This window comes from Neolamprologus brichardi, chromosome 12 (genome assembly GCF_056152115.1).
Source record: "Neolamprologus brichardi isolate AB-2024 chromosome 12, ASM5615211v1, whole genome shotgun sequence".
NCBI classification, from domain to species: Eukaryota; Metazoa; Chordata; class Actinopteri; order Cichliformes; family Cichlidae; genus Neolamprologus; species Neolamprologus brichardi.
The window spans coordinates 1103286-1115000 of record NC_142115.1 but is presented as its reverse complement, the minus strand read 5'-3'; the positions used below and the strand labels follow the sequence as shown (position 1 = coordinate 1115000).

General features: G+C 40.5%; 1 protein-coding gene and 1 long non-coding RNA gene across 2 annotated transcripts in view; both read right to left on the bottom strand.

The window, feature by feature from the left end:
- The window catches only part of LOC102794268 (alpha-(1,3)-fucosyltransferase 7), a 17720-nt gene extending 7496 nt beyond the window's left edge, over nucleotides 1–10224 (bottom strand). The window contains exon 1 of the mRNA XM_087848856.1: nucleotides 10127–10224. The gene's annotated coding sequence lies outside the window, so the exon portion shown is untranslated. The remainder of the gene's footprint in view (nucleotides 1–10126) is intronic.
- LOC148100118 (uncharacterized) lies at nucleotides 5172–7115 on the bottom strand. The gene is made up of 4 exons (XR_015719799.1): nucleotides 6889–7115; nucleotides 6078–6286; nucleotides 5757–5914; nucleotides 5172–5377 (listed from the first exon to the last, which is right to left on the bottom strand). It is a non-coding gene; the product is annotated as an uncharacterized LOC148100118 (long non-coding RNA).
- Nucleotides 10225–11715: the final 1491 nt, after the last annotated feature.

Genomic DNA, 11715 nt, shown 5'->3' with positions numbered 1-11715 from the left:
GTGGTCAATGACACTGGTAAACTTTTTTTGATAGGTGAATGCTACTGAAAACCTTGACTTGTGCAAGAGTGAACTGAGTGCATATGAAGGCATTGAAAGACAAGAGCTGCCTTGTACCAGTCATGGCTGAGTCTAGCGCCCCCCATGCAGATTTAACCTTAGATGTTGAGGAATAAATAACAGGAAGGAGTCTGCCGTGCACATTAGAAGCAGATGACTTTTGATGCACATCAGAGCAAAGGAGTTTTCTCCACATCTGCTTAGGGGCTATAGCAGGGAACATGTGAAACAGGGATCTTGCACAGTCTGTAATCTGAAAGTAACAAAAGAGGTAGGTGGGCAGTGGGGAGAACTTGAAGGATAAAACAGTGAAGTTGCAAAACACACCATCTTTATAAAGATCCTTAAAAGATTTCACACCAAACAGTAAAGGATGAGCCTAATTCCTAATGTTCATGTAGCACTTACGTGGAGTTATATAAAGTACCAATGGATAATTACCAAGGTGATAAGTAATTTGGGCTAGTATCAGAAGACTGAGAACGACTCTTAGAGCTCTGGTACACGAATGGCAGAGAAACCAGACAAACACAGTTGTGTGGCTTTAAAAGTACTTTACTGACGTTAAGCCTTGTAAAATAAATTTGTAAACAACACAGTATTTCAATAGGTTTTAACAGAATGTCAAGTATAAAAAAAAATTCCCCCAAAGTAGCAAAAAAATAGAATAAAATAAAATTGTGCACAAATAAAAGAATTAGTCTTTTTTTTTTTTTTAAGTCCAAATGATACCGGTGGGGCCCATGACAAACGGGTGTATGGCAATAGAATTTGTCCGACAAGGAGTGTGTGTGATTGTCTGTCCTACCGTACTACTTGTACAGTAGAGGATTGTAGTCCATGTGCGTGTGAGTGTGCGTGTATATGTATATCGTCTCCTAGGATCTTGGGTTGGCTCGCCATCCAATGAACACTGGAACACTCTGGGTTCTGGAATCGCTGACCTGGTCTTTGGATTCGTCCCATATAAAAACCTGACCTATAAACAATGGCCAAATATATGTCACGTCCCCTTTAAGGATAACTCTCACAAATTAAACTACAGTAGTGTCACAGTGCAGTAACAACTATTCAGATCAGCTATCATCAATTCAATCATCAATCAATTCAATTCAGTCATGTTGTACAACATTAAAATATCAAGTTTCAAAGTTCAAAGTATCAATATCCAAAATTTCACAGTATCAAGGTTCAATTATTTGTAACCTGCAGTAACATTAAAGATTATCTACAAGGTTTTAAACATTCAGGAATTATAGTCACCATATAATTCATTTTCATTGTAAACATTAATTACATCCATCAAAATACTCACTGTACATATATATAAAATCACAAATAAATAAGTATATTACCCCTTTTAAGAAATGGAATAATATGCAAATGCTTATCAGAAATTGAACAAAGTGCAAATAATCAATCTCAATAACATGTAAACACAAGGACTCAAATAGGAGTATTAAATAGACGTGCTTAATCCTACTTGTACCATAGGCCTACTAGTACAAGCGGAAATACACTAAAAATTACCTCCAAGTATTCAATACTGAGTATAGTAAAACAACTGATTGACATCAAAAATTAAACAGGAAGCAGGATAAGGTCTGCTTACAATTATCTCTCATAAAGTTATTTTTAGCTGCTTTAACCATTTACAGCTTTTCACATGTTAATAACTTAGATTATTAACTAACTAGCATAACAACAGTGCGTTTCAGAGACATCCAACAACTGTACCCACACTCCGCACATCACGTGTCTGATTATCTGATTAGCCACATTTAGCTTACCGCCGTCGAGTGGATGCTCAGCGTTACGTGAAGCCACAGCTCAGTAAACCTTCCGGTTTCGCTCTGCCCTTGACGACAACAAGTGCAAAACCATAATTTGTGAAAAAATGGTAAAAAGATGGTATTTTTTTTAACTCGTTAGATGTTAATTTCTCCAGCTTACCGATAACAAAGTTTTAGTTCGTCTGCTCTGTTTGGCTGTAGAAGCAAGAGACTGAAAACTTGGGAGCTGGTACTAAGGAGGGACAAGAGCTGCCCAGAGCTTCACCGATTGGCTGACATGCGAGGAGTGGAGTAAAACAATAGGCTCTCATCAGAGCTCATCAACCCTCTGAAAAAACTTAACCCTTGTTTGACCAGAGCAAATCATATATAATCTGCGTCCTTTCTATGTTTAAATAAATATTGTGATCTTGTTTCTCTTTCATTAACAGGGACAGTAAGAACAGAACAATGAACATTAAATGTTTTAATTTTTCTTCTCTTTTGTTTGAGATAATTTTAGGAACTGGGTTACACCCATCTTCACAACATTGATTCTGCTTATTAGTGAGAGCGGGAGACTTGCCCATCTTTGGAAGTCCTGCTTCATTTTGGAAATAGCAGCCAAATAATTTGGAGAAAAGTGAGGGTAGCGTCATGGTAACGAATGCCCTAAGATCTGACTGTTGTAACCTCAAGGCCTTTAACTGAATTTTTGGAGAGTTGATAGGATTGCTGGGGTTTAGTTGTTTGGATCAGGGACATATAGGAGTAGATCATCTGCATAAAGAGATTTAAATTTGGTGCCAGAAGGGAAATCCCAGCAAAAGAGAGGGATTTTTGCCAGTGGTACCACAGCAAAGCAAAAACTAATGGGGATAACCTTGTTTAGTGCCCCAGGAGTTTAAAAGATTAGTGTGTAGTTTGTAGACATGCAGGCCAGTGGGGATGTGTATAGAAGACCTGCTTGCTATGTGGGAGTTGTGCATTGGTCGAGTAAATTAGATGAAGGACAGCTAACAATCCGCTGATCTAATGTGGCAATGTGAGTAAATACTCTTTTAAATGAAGCTTTTAGTCAGATGGGCAAAGAAGGAAATGATCACCCCACAGAGATGGGCCTTTAATCATTCCCAGCATGGAGTATGAAAATGGCTGTTTCTCTGTTTGATTCATGAGACAAAGGCATTTTGAAAATACAAGTTTGGTGAAGTTGTCATTGAGCAACAGCAGTGGATTGCAGCTCCATGGGGAGGGAACGAGGTTGTGGATGAGACTTGTGTGATATTCAGGAGGGAGGTTCTATTGAGACCCCAGACCCCAGTCGGACGGCCAACTCCTCCTCCTTGCCCCCCCCTCCAGCAGGTCGCAGAGAACGGGGGTGTGAGAAGACTCCAAACCTCCCTCCGCCCGCTAATGTAGTGTTGATGCATGTGTGTTCTAAGGTGCATTTAAAACCCAGGAGGGCGTGGAGCTACCTGCCAGAGAGCAGCAGGTAAGCGCATAGCCCCTCCTGATGGCCCTCAATGTCTACGTGTATTTAAAATTGAGAGGTGGGCAACAACGCCAGGGGTGAGGTGTACACCCTGATAGTCTTTTGGAGTCCGTGTAGCGTGCCCACCCCCAAGATCCTATATGTATGTGTTATGAGAGTGTGAGTAATGTGAATGTCTAAGTTGTGAGATAAAATTGAGGCAGAGGCAGCCATATTTTGTATTTTAAACATGTGATGTCGGTACATGTATTCTGTTACTCCCCAACACTGCTCTTACCAAGGGCAGCTCCAGACTTAGACAGAGTCCAGCCCCTTTCCAGGAGACTGGTTCCAGAGTCCAAGCCATGCGTTGAGGCAAGCCCGAGTATACCCAGCTGATACCTGTCGACCTCATGCACAAGCTCAGGCTCCTTCCCCATGTGAGATTATTATACTATCCTATCCTTATACTCAAGCACGTGCAGAGGGGGGAGCTAGAGGGGCTTGAGCACCCGCCCCTTTCCTGATGGGTGCCCAAAGTGCCCTTTTGTTGAGGCAACTTTTTAAAAAATATATATTATTTTTTTTAATGTGTGTGTGCGTGCGGAATCCTGTCTGTGCCCCTCAACAATAATATTTAACTATTAATCACAGTTTTGCTAAATAAAAGGCTCTGGCTTGCATCAGTCACATGATCACATTTAACCAATGATCGCCCTTGACGGCAGAACGCGCTGGTTACGAGCCGGGAACGAGCTCACAAAGAGCACGCGCATTTTTTTGCGGTCCGGAGCTGAGAAACACAAGTTAACTCAGAGACACAGACTGATGCGACAAAACCAGTAAGTAGGTGTACAGCGTACACTGTAGTGTATAGCACACAGTATTAGCTTATTACGGACACGTTGGTCAGCTGTCTTGTTGCAACTGACGAACTGAAACAAACGAGCGTGCTGTGTGTGCAACAGCGTGACAAACATTACCTGTCCTTTTATTAACTGCACAAGTAGTGCTGGTCATAGCTGCTGGCTACCTGTGTAAGGCTGTCATGGGTCTGTAGCTCTGTCACCGTTTTAGTGAACATATTTAGTTTTAAAGTAAGTTTCCGGGCTTTTCCTGCCTTTCTGGAGGGATTATATTTCACTAAAAACGATCTAATATGCATGTCCACATAATTATGCATTATTATAAATATAATATATTAAAAAACACACGCTGTATTTTAAAGAACATACATTAAGAAGCAGATTATATTAGATTTCTATTTTAAATAAGACAACATTTGGATTTTACAGCAGTAAAATGATTGTATCTCTACAGTTTAAAAATGTAATAACCCAGATAGCAAGGAAACATTGAAACAACGTTGAGTCAATATCAGGCGACATCATTGAATCAACGTTGAAGTGTGACGTTGACCTAACGTCACTCTTGCACCCTTTTTTAATGTTGAAACAACGTCAGGTTTTGATGTTGAATCAATGTTGAAAGCTGACATTGAATCTGACATTGAAACAATGTCAGATTCTGATATTGAAACACTGTTGAGCTATGGTGTTGATTTTCCACCTCTTTCGCACAGTTGCTTTTTATTAAAACAACAGTTAAATCATGACTGGAAATCTACCTTTCTTTATAGGTATTTTAACCAATACTAAACTACTGCATGTTTCCATCAATACTTAAACCACCTAAACACATAATTGTACTTATTCCTCAAATTGGACACCCTTTATAAAAAAACAACAAATGTCTCACAATGTATCATGTCAATATTAATATCCTAAAATAAGAAAGCATTGCATGTGATGTAACGGAGAAAAAAAATAAACAAAAAAAGGTCAATAGGCATGTTTCATTTGCTAAATACTTTATTAAAAGACAGTTTCCTATTTACATTTATATGTTTCACAGAAGTTTGTAATTTTTTACTCTGGGATGGGGATGCATGATGTGCGTCCTGCACCACCCATACCCATACGATCTGGGGCGTATCGGAGCCATTTCTGCACTGCTTGTGCAAAGACAAACTCGGACATAGAGTTTGCCCCTAACTGCTGCGTCTGGCCATCTAGGAAAAAAATACACACACACACAAACAAACAAAAAAAGTGAATTAGAGCACATGAATAAGCTCTTGTTAACTGTCTTCAGCGGGGAGAAAGTATGTAAACTCCTAGGCTGATAAACATGAAAGTCACCAGGCGTAAATCTGCAAACTGCCGCATTTGATTCCCAAAGAGCTATGAGCTGTGATAAGTGATAAGTCTTAGCATGGTGTGCCGTGTATCCTTTAAAACAAAATAAACATGGGGTCCTCGGGCTGTACAACTACAACCCGAGGACTAAACAAGCCAAAGACCAAAGACTCCATCTCCAGATTAACCGGACATGAAAGTCTTGTTATTAAGAAAGACAAAGTAATATAGCAAAAAAACTGTAAAACTTACCACCATATATGCATTTGCAGAGCGCTGTATCTTTAAATGCCATTTTTTGCTTTGTCTGGTCCTTGGTTTTTTTCCCTGCCCAGTTGAGTACCGAGGCCAGCTCGTTGGCGGACTCGCACCTCCAGTGTGGTCCCTCCAATCAAGGCAAAGCGTCTCACCTATAGACACATTTTAAGAGATGGAATTAGCGTGTCTCATGTCTTAAATGTGTATGCAAGTGCTTGTGTGTTTAATCAACAGGCCGTTGTTATGTATTTAAATCACATCTGACAGCTATTACACTTTATAGTTACAAAGTGTACATAACCTTTATATACTTACCATTGCCTTATTTGCCTCTTATGATTGAAAGGCTGCCTCTGCATTGTTTAGCTCCTCAATGTTGTGCAAGGGCAAATCCAGAGGCAATACCCCAGCATCTACCGATTCATTGCAGCAGGGATGGCGGATGGCTCTGACCTCCTCACGGAGTTCGTTAACAGCTGTCGTCAGGTCTGACAGCATAGCTAATATCTTTTGTGAGGTCGCATCTGTTTAAAAAAACAATTCCAGAAAGATTAATGGCTTAAGCAGTGAGAGGCAAAAAACTAATAAATAAATAATAAAACGCAGTTTACGTGTGGACAAAAGGTGCAAACGCAAGTTAGGTGAGCGTGCAACGTAAAGTTAGGTGAGCGTGCAACGTAAAGTTTGAATTGAGTGCGAATCGAAGCGGGTGCTCTCCAATCATTAAAAGTAACAAAGTCATTGAACACATTTATACAGTTACCTTTACGTTTATCAATCATATATCACAGATTTACAATTTTTTGTAGTGCTATGCTAAAAAGCAACTACAGAGCGAAAGTCTGGGTCAAGCGCCGAGGCGACGGCAAGAACAAAGGAACCCTCGAAGCGTTAAAGCTAGCTTTGTAAGGGAATATAACGGAAAAGTATGAAACGAAAATGTTTTCTTTGTTGACTTTGTTCGCAGTGCAATTTATTTGTTGCCGGATTGTAAGATGAAAGTAGACACAATTTCGGGCTCCCACATTTTGTCCGAAACTTTACATTAACAAGTTTGTTTGTTTTTTACTGTTATTCAAATGCAACCGTGGAAATAACGAATAGAACAAAAGTCATTCATTCTTACCTTATATTAATCGTGGTGCAGGCCAGTGCAGTGCATGAACTGATGCCTTCTCCGGTCAATTCCGCTGAGAGTAAATCTAATGTCCCGCTCTACTGTACAAGACAATGGTTACCTGAAGGGATGTACCACTGTGAAAGGGGGGGCTATGGAATAGTCCAAGTGGTAGCAGCTGTAATTTCCTGCTCAACCATAAATCAATGGTTTTTCAACGTGATTGTTGTCACCTTGTCAACTATAAATAGATCAACAATCAACGATGACAGAACAACAGTGAATCAATGTTATTTCAATGTCAGTGTCAGGTTTCATCAGTATTTCAATGTTGTTTCAACATTGGTTTTGTGTTGACATTTCAACCCTGACGATTCTGATGGTTCAGATGGAAAATCAACATCTGTTCAATGTTTCCTTGCTATCTGGGAAGCTTTGCCCCTGCACAGAGTGGATAGTGAAACAAATGGAATCATCATAAATACATTATTTCATATTTATTACTTCCCCCTCCTCATTGCTTTATTATTGTAGCTCTAGTAATAAATAATAATGTAAGGATTCTGGATCAGCACCGTGATGCCCATAGCAAGGCTCGCAAAATTTCAAAATCTCTGGTAGCCCTTCGGGCAGGCATTCTTCAGTTTTTGGTAGCCCAAAATAAATTTAAGTAGCCCGAATAAAAAAAAGAATTTTTTTTTACGTTTTGTTTCCTTTACAATATTATACATTAAAGTATAATATTGTAACGGAAACAAAAATTAATCAAAAAAATTGTTAAAATACAAATCACAACAACTGTATAAAAATTAAAACCATCAACTCAAATACTTGGTTCTAATTGAACAGAAATTTCTATGAACTTGTAAGAACTGTGTAGAACATGAATCAGTCTGTGTCAGATCCTGAATCTGAAATTTTCACTGAAGTCACGGGTAAGAAGTAAGTGGAACCAAGATCTAGGCCATTTGCTTTTTGAAGTTTGCAAAGACTGCTAAATTCTGCCAATGGTAGTTCACTCTTTGCAATATAGCAGCTGTTCTAAACAGCTTTTTCAGGAGTTCTTGTTGTGCTTGGTTTATTTGTAGTATGTTTTTTTGCAATTGGTGTTTGTTCTGGGAAACATACTGCAGACTGGGCAATAATGCATTTCTTGCATTTCTCATGGGTTCTGATGGGGTCTTTCTTAAAATGACTGGTCCCAGTAACAAAGGCGCTTGTCGACTCAGAAATCAAATGAAACTCACAACACACCTGGCAGAACATCATGTTATTTAGCTCGTCATATTCCAGCCACAGAAATTCTTTTGTCCATGAAACCAAAAAAGCTGCGCTTTCTTTTTGCCTCATAGTCTGATTTGTCCAACACGTTCTCACTCCCAAAGCGTAACATTTTAGGCTAGGTGACAAATCGTCAACATATTAAGTTTTCGGCTACCCACCACATTCCTAAATGACGACCTCGGAAAAATGAGGAAATGTGAGAACCGTATGGACTCAATCTACACATGTTCGCTCTTTTCCTTCAAATAGCTTAGAAACACGCTATTTAACATCATTTAAGTCCTGTTTAAGGTGAGGAAAAAGGTTATGGTTAGGGCTAGGGATAAGGTTAGGTTTAGGGCTGGAATACAGGGCTGGAACGTTGATTACCGCGGGAGCGTCATTGCACTGGATTTCAGCCATAACCCGCCGCGTACCATAAGAACGCCGAAAGTCTCCTTTCGCGTTCCTAAGGAACGCCGCGGGACGTGACAAAACGTTGCCATGTTACGCCTCGGGAGTGAGAACGGGCTCGATTTGTCATATCTTTTCCGTTTTGTAATCGGCTTTTCTTTGGCTGCCTCTTCTTCACCCTGACCTGTCTTATTTGGCTCTGCAGAACTAAAATACCAGCGTAAATCCTGCTGCTTTTACACACATACTTACATAATGATCAGCGATTCTTTGCGCACTCAACCTCTCACATGTTTAAGCTTACTGCGAGAGATTTCACTTGTCGGTTTGAATAGTAAGCTAATGAGTGATAAGACGATGTCAGAGGAATTGGTGCGCAATTAATCGTCACTCACCAATCAGTGCTGTCGCTCTCTATACACCGTTCGCGCGATCGCAAAATGAAAATGAAAGCAAAAAGCAAGCGCAAATTCAAACGCGATTTCAATATGTCACATATTGACAGTGGCTTATCGATGCCAATGACATAATTACTCAGCTACATTGGCGAAAGAATGCAAAAGCACTGACATATATTTTCCTATGATAGCCCGACGGGCAGGGCTGAGTTAGATTTTGGTAGCCCGACTGGAAAAATCGCTAGCCCCGGGATGTCGGGCTAGCGATTTTGCGAGCCCTGCCATAGTATATACAGTATTCTGAAGAAGGTCTAAAATGTCACTGTGTGTGCGTGCATGTGTTTGTTTTATTTAGATGGATTTTTAAAAAAAAAATATTACTCATGATATAACATTGTCCAGACATGGCTGGTAAGGACATGAGGAGGGAACAGTAGGAGCTGTGTGAGGCTACTAAAGGCAGGGCTATAACATTTTTCTGTCATCATTTAATTATAGATTAAGTGCAAGAGTTGTTAGGTGTGGATAATTAGATTATAGTTTATTGCAATAGCAAGTTGTGCCTTGTTCTCAGATAGACAGCAAGTGGAGAGTGAAATATGAAATGATGGGATGGAAGGAAGAAGAGAAGCAAAGAGTGATTCACAGGCAGAGCCGAGTTTATTTCTCACAGTTTTTTGTTGGCTTATGGTTCCAAGCGCTGTCACCAATCTCTGCATTTTGTTATTATCTCATGACACTTGTTTAATCAGCTACCATCTCTCCTGTGGACTTTTTACTGTCTACAGTCTCAGATCAACACAGCCCTGCCCTCCAGCACCATCAGCAGCAACCCCTCAACAGCAACATTGTACCCATCAGGTAAAACATCGGCTACGTTTGCTTTGCCTTGTTGCCCATATTAGATTCTTGATGAATGTGTGTTGTTGTTATTCAGCCTGGTTCAATGTGCCCCTTTTTAACTTTGAGCACCCGCCCCTTTAAACCTCTCTGCACGGCCCTGCTTATACTTCTAATCAAATAACTGTTGAATCATTATACGGCTATAGTCCACATTATGCCTCAGATTAAAGATTGTGAAATCACTACACTGTTTTATGATGCATTATACTGCTGAGTTATAAGAAATGCTGTGACCTTCCTTTTCGGATTACAAAGAGAACAGAACATACCGTAGAGGTTTTCTGCACCATCTCATCAGGCGAAGATAAAACAGGAAGCCAAGGCCGTCACTTAGGCGCCGTAAGAGAGAAGGAATGTGAATGATTAGTGTGGAGCAAGCATGTGCAGAGGGGGGAGCTAGAGGGGCTTGAGCACCCGCCCCTTTCCTGATGGGTGCCCAAAGTGCCCTTTTGTTGAGGCAACTTTTTAAAAAATATATATTATTTTTTTTAATGTGTGTGTGCGTGCGGAGTCCTGTCTGTGCCCCTCAACAATAATATTTAACTATTAATCACAGTTTTGCTAAATAAAAGGATCTGGCTTGCATCAGTCACATGATCACATTTAACCAATGATCGCCCTTGACGGCAGAACGCGCTGGTTACGAGCTCACAAAGAGCACGCGCATTTTTTTGCGGTCCGGAGCTGAGAAACACAAATTAACTCAGAGACACAGACTGATGCGACAAAACCAGTAAGTAGGTGTACAGCGTACACTGTAGTGTATAGCACACAGTATTAGCTTATTACGGACACGTTGGTCAGCTGTCTTGTTGCAACTGACGAACTGAAACAAACGAGCGTGCTGCGTGTGCAACAGCGTGACAAACATTACCTGCAGTGTTGGGAAGGTTACTTTTAAAATGTATTCCATTACAGAATACAGAATAGATGCCCCAAAATGTATTCTGTAACGTATTCCGTTACGTTACTCAATGAGAGTAACGTATTCTGAATACTTTGGATTACTTAATATATTATCATGCTGTTTACAACTACGTGAATGTACTATTGCTGTGATTATTACTGTTACTGAAGGTCCGCGGCTCCGAACCGTAGTAATGGACCTCTGGCTAATACAGCGGGTTCTGTGTCGGGCTCGTAGCCGAAAACTAGCTTTACTTTGTTGTCTGGGTCAACTTTGCTAGCGAGAGACAGAGAGAGGCATTGAAAGGCTGCTCCAACGGAACTTATTGTTTTTGGAGGAAAACACGAACACGGTGTACAGTCGAGTCTTAATAGCTTACTTACAACTGGGCTCGTCAGGCACTCTTCTTGGCTGCAGTGGTTATTATTATATTTACATGCTTCCAGCTCCCGTTTTTGCTCGATGACAGCTCGTACTTTTCCTTTTTCTCCCTCCCTCGCTCACAGACACATAACGGGTATGGCAGTCCATTCTCCCTGCAGCACGGACTACACTGCCTATGACGCTACATTCTTTAGAGCTATACCTGTAGCATTCTGCCTATTAGCTTAGCACAACAACAACAGGCGCTCTCTCACCCAGGAAACACGCAGAGAGAGACCGTCACCCTGTAACCATGGCAACCGTAACGCTGCCGCCTGGAACAACAGAACGTAGCTGTCAAACAAAACCCAAACAGGCCTGACCCGCCACAATATGAAACAGGAAAGTACCGCCATGTAATCCATTTATTTAAACAAAGTAACTGTATTCTAAATACCACCTTTTTAAACGGTAACTGTAACGGAATACAGTTACTCATATTTTGTATTTTAAATACGTAACGGCGGTACATGTATTCCGTTACTCCCCAACACTGATTACCTGTCCTTTTATTAACTGCACAGGTAG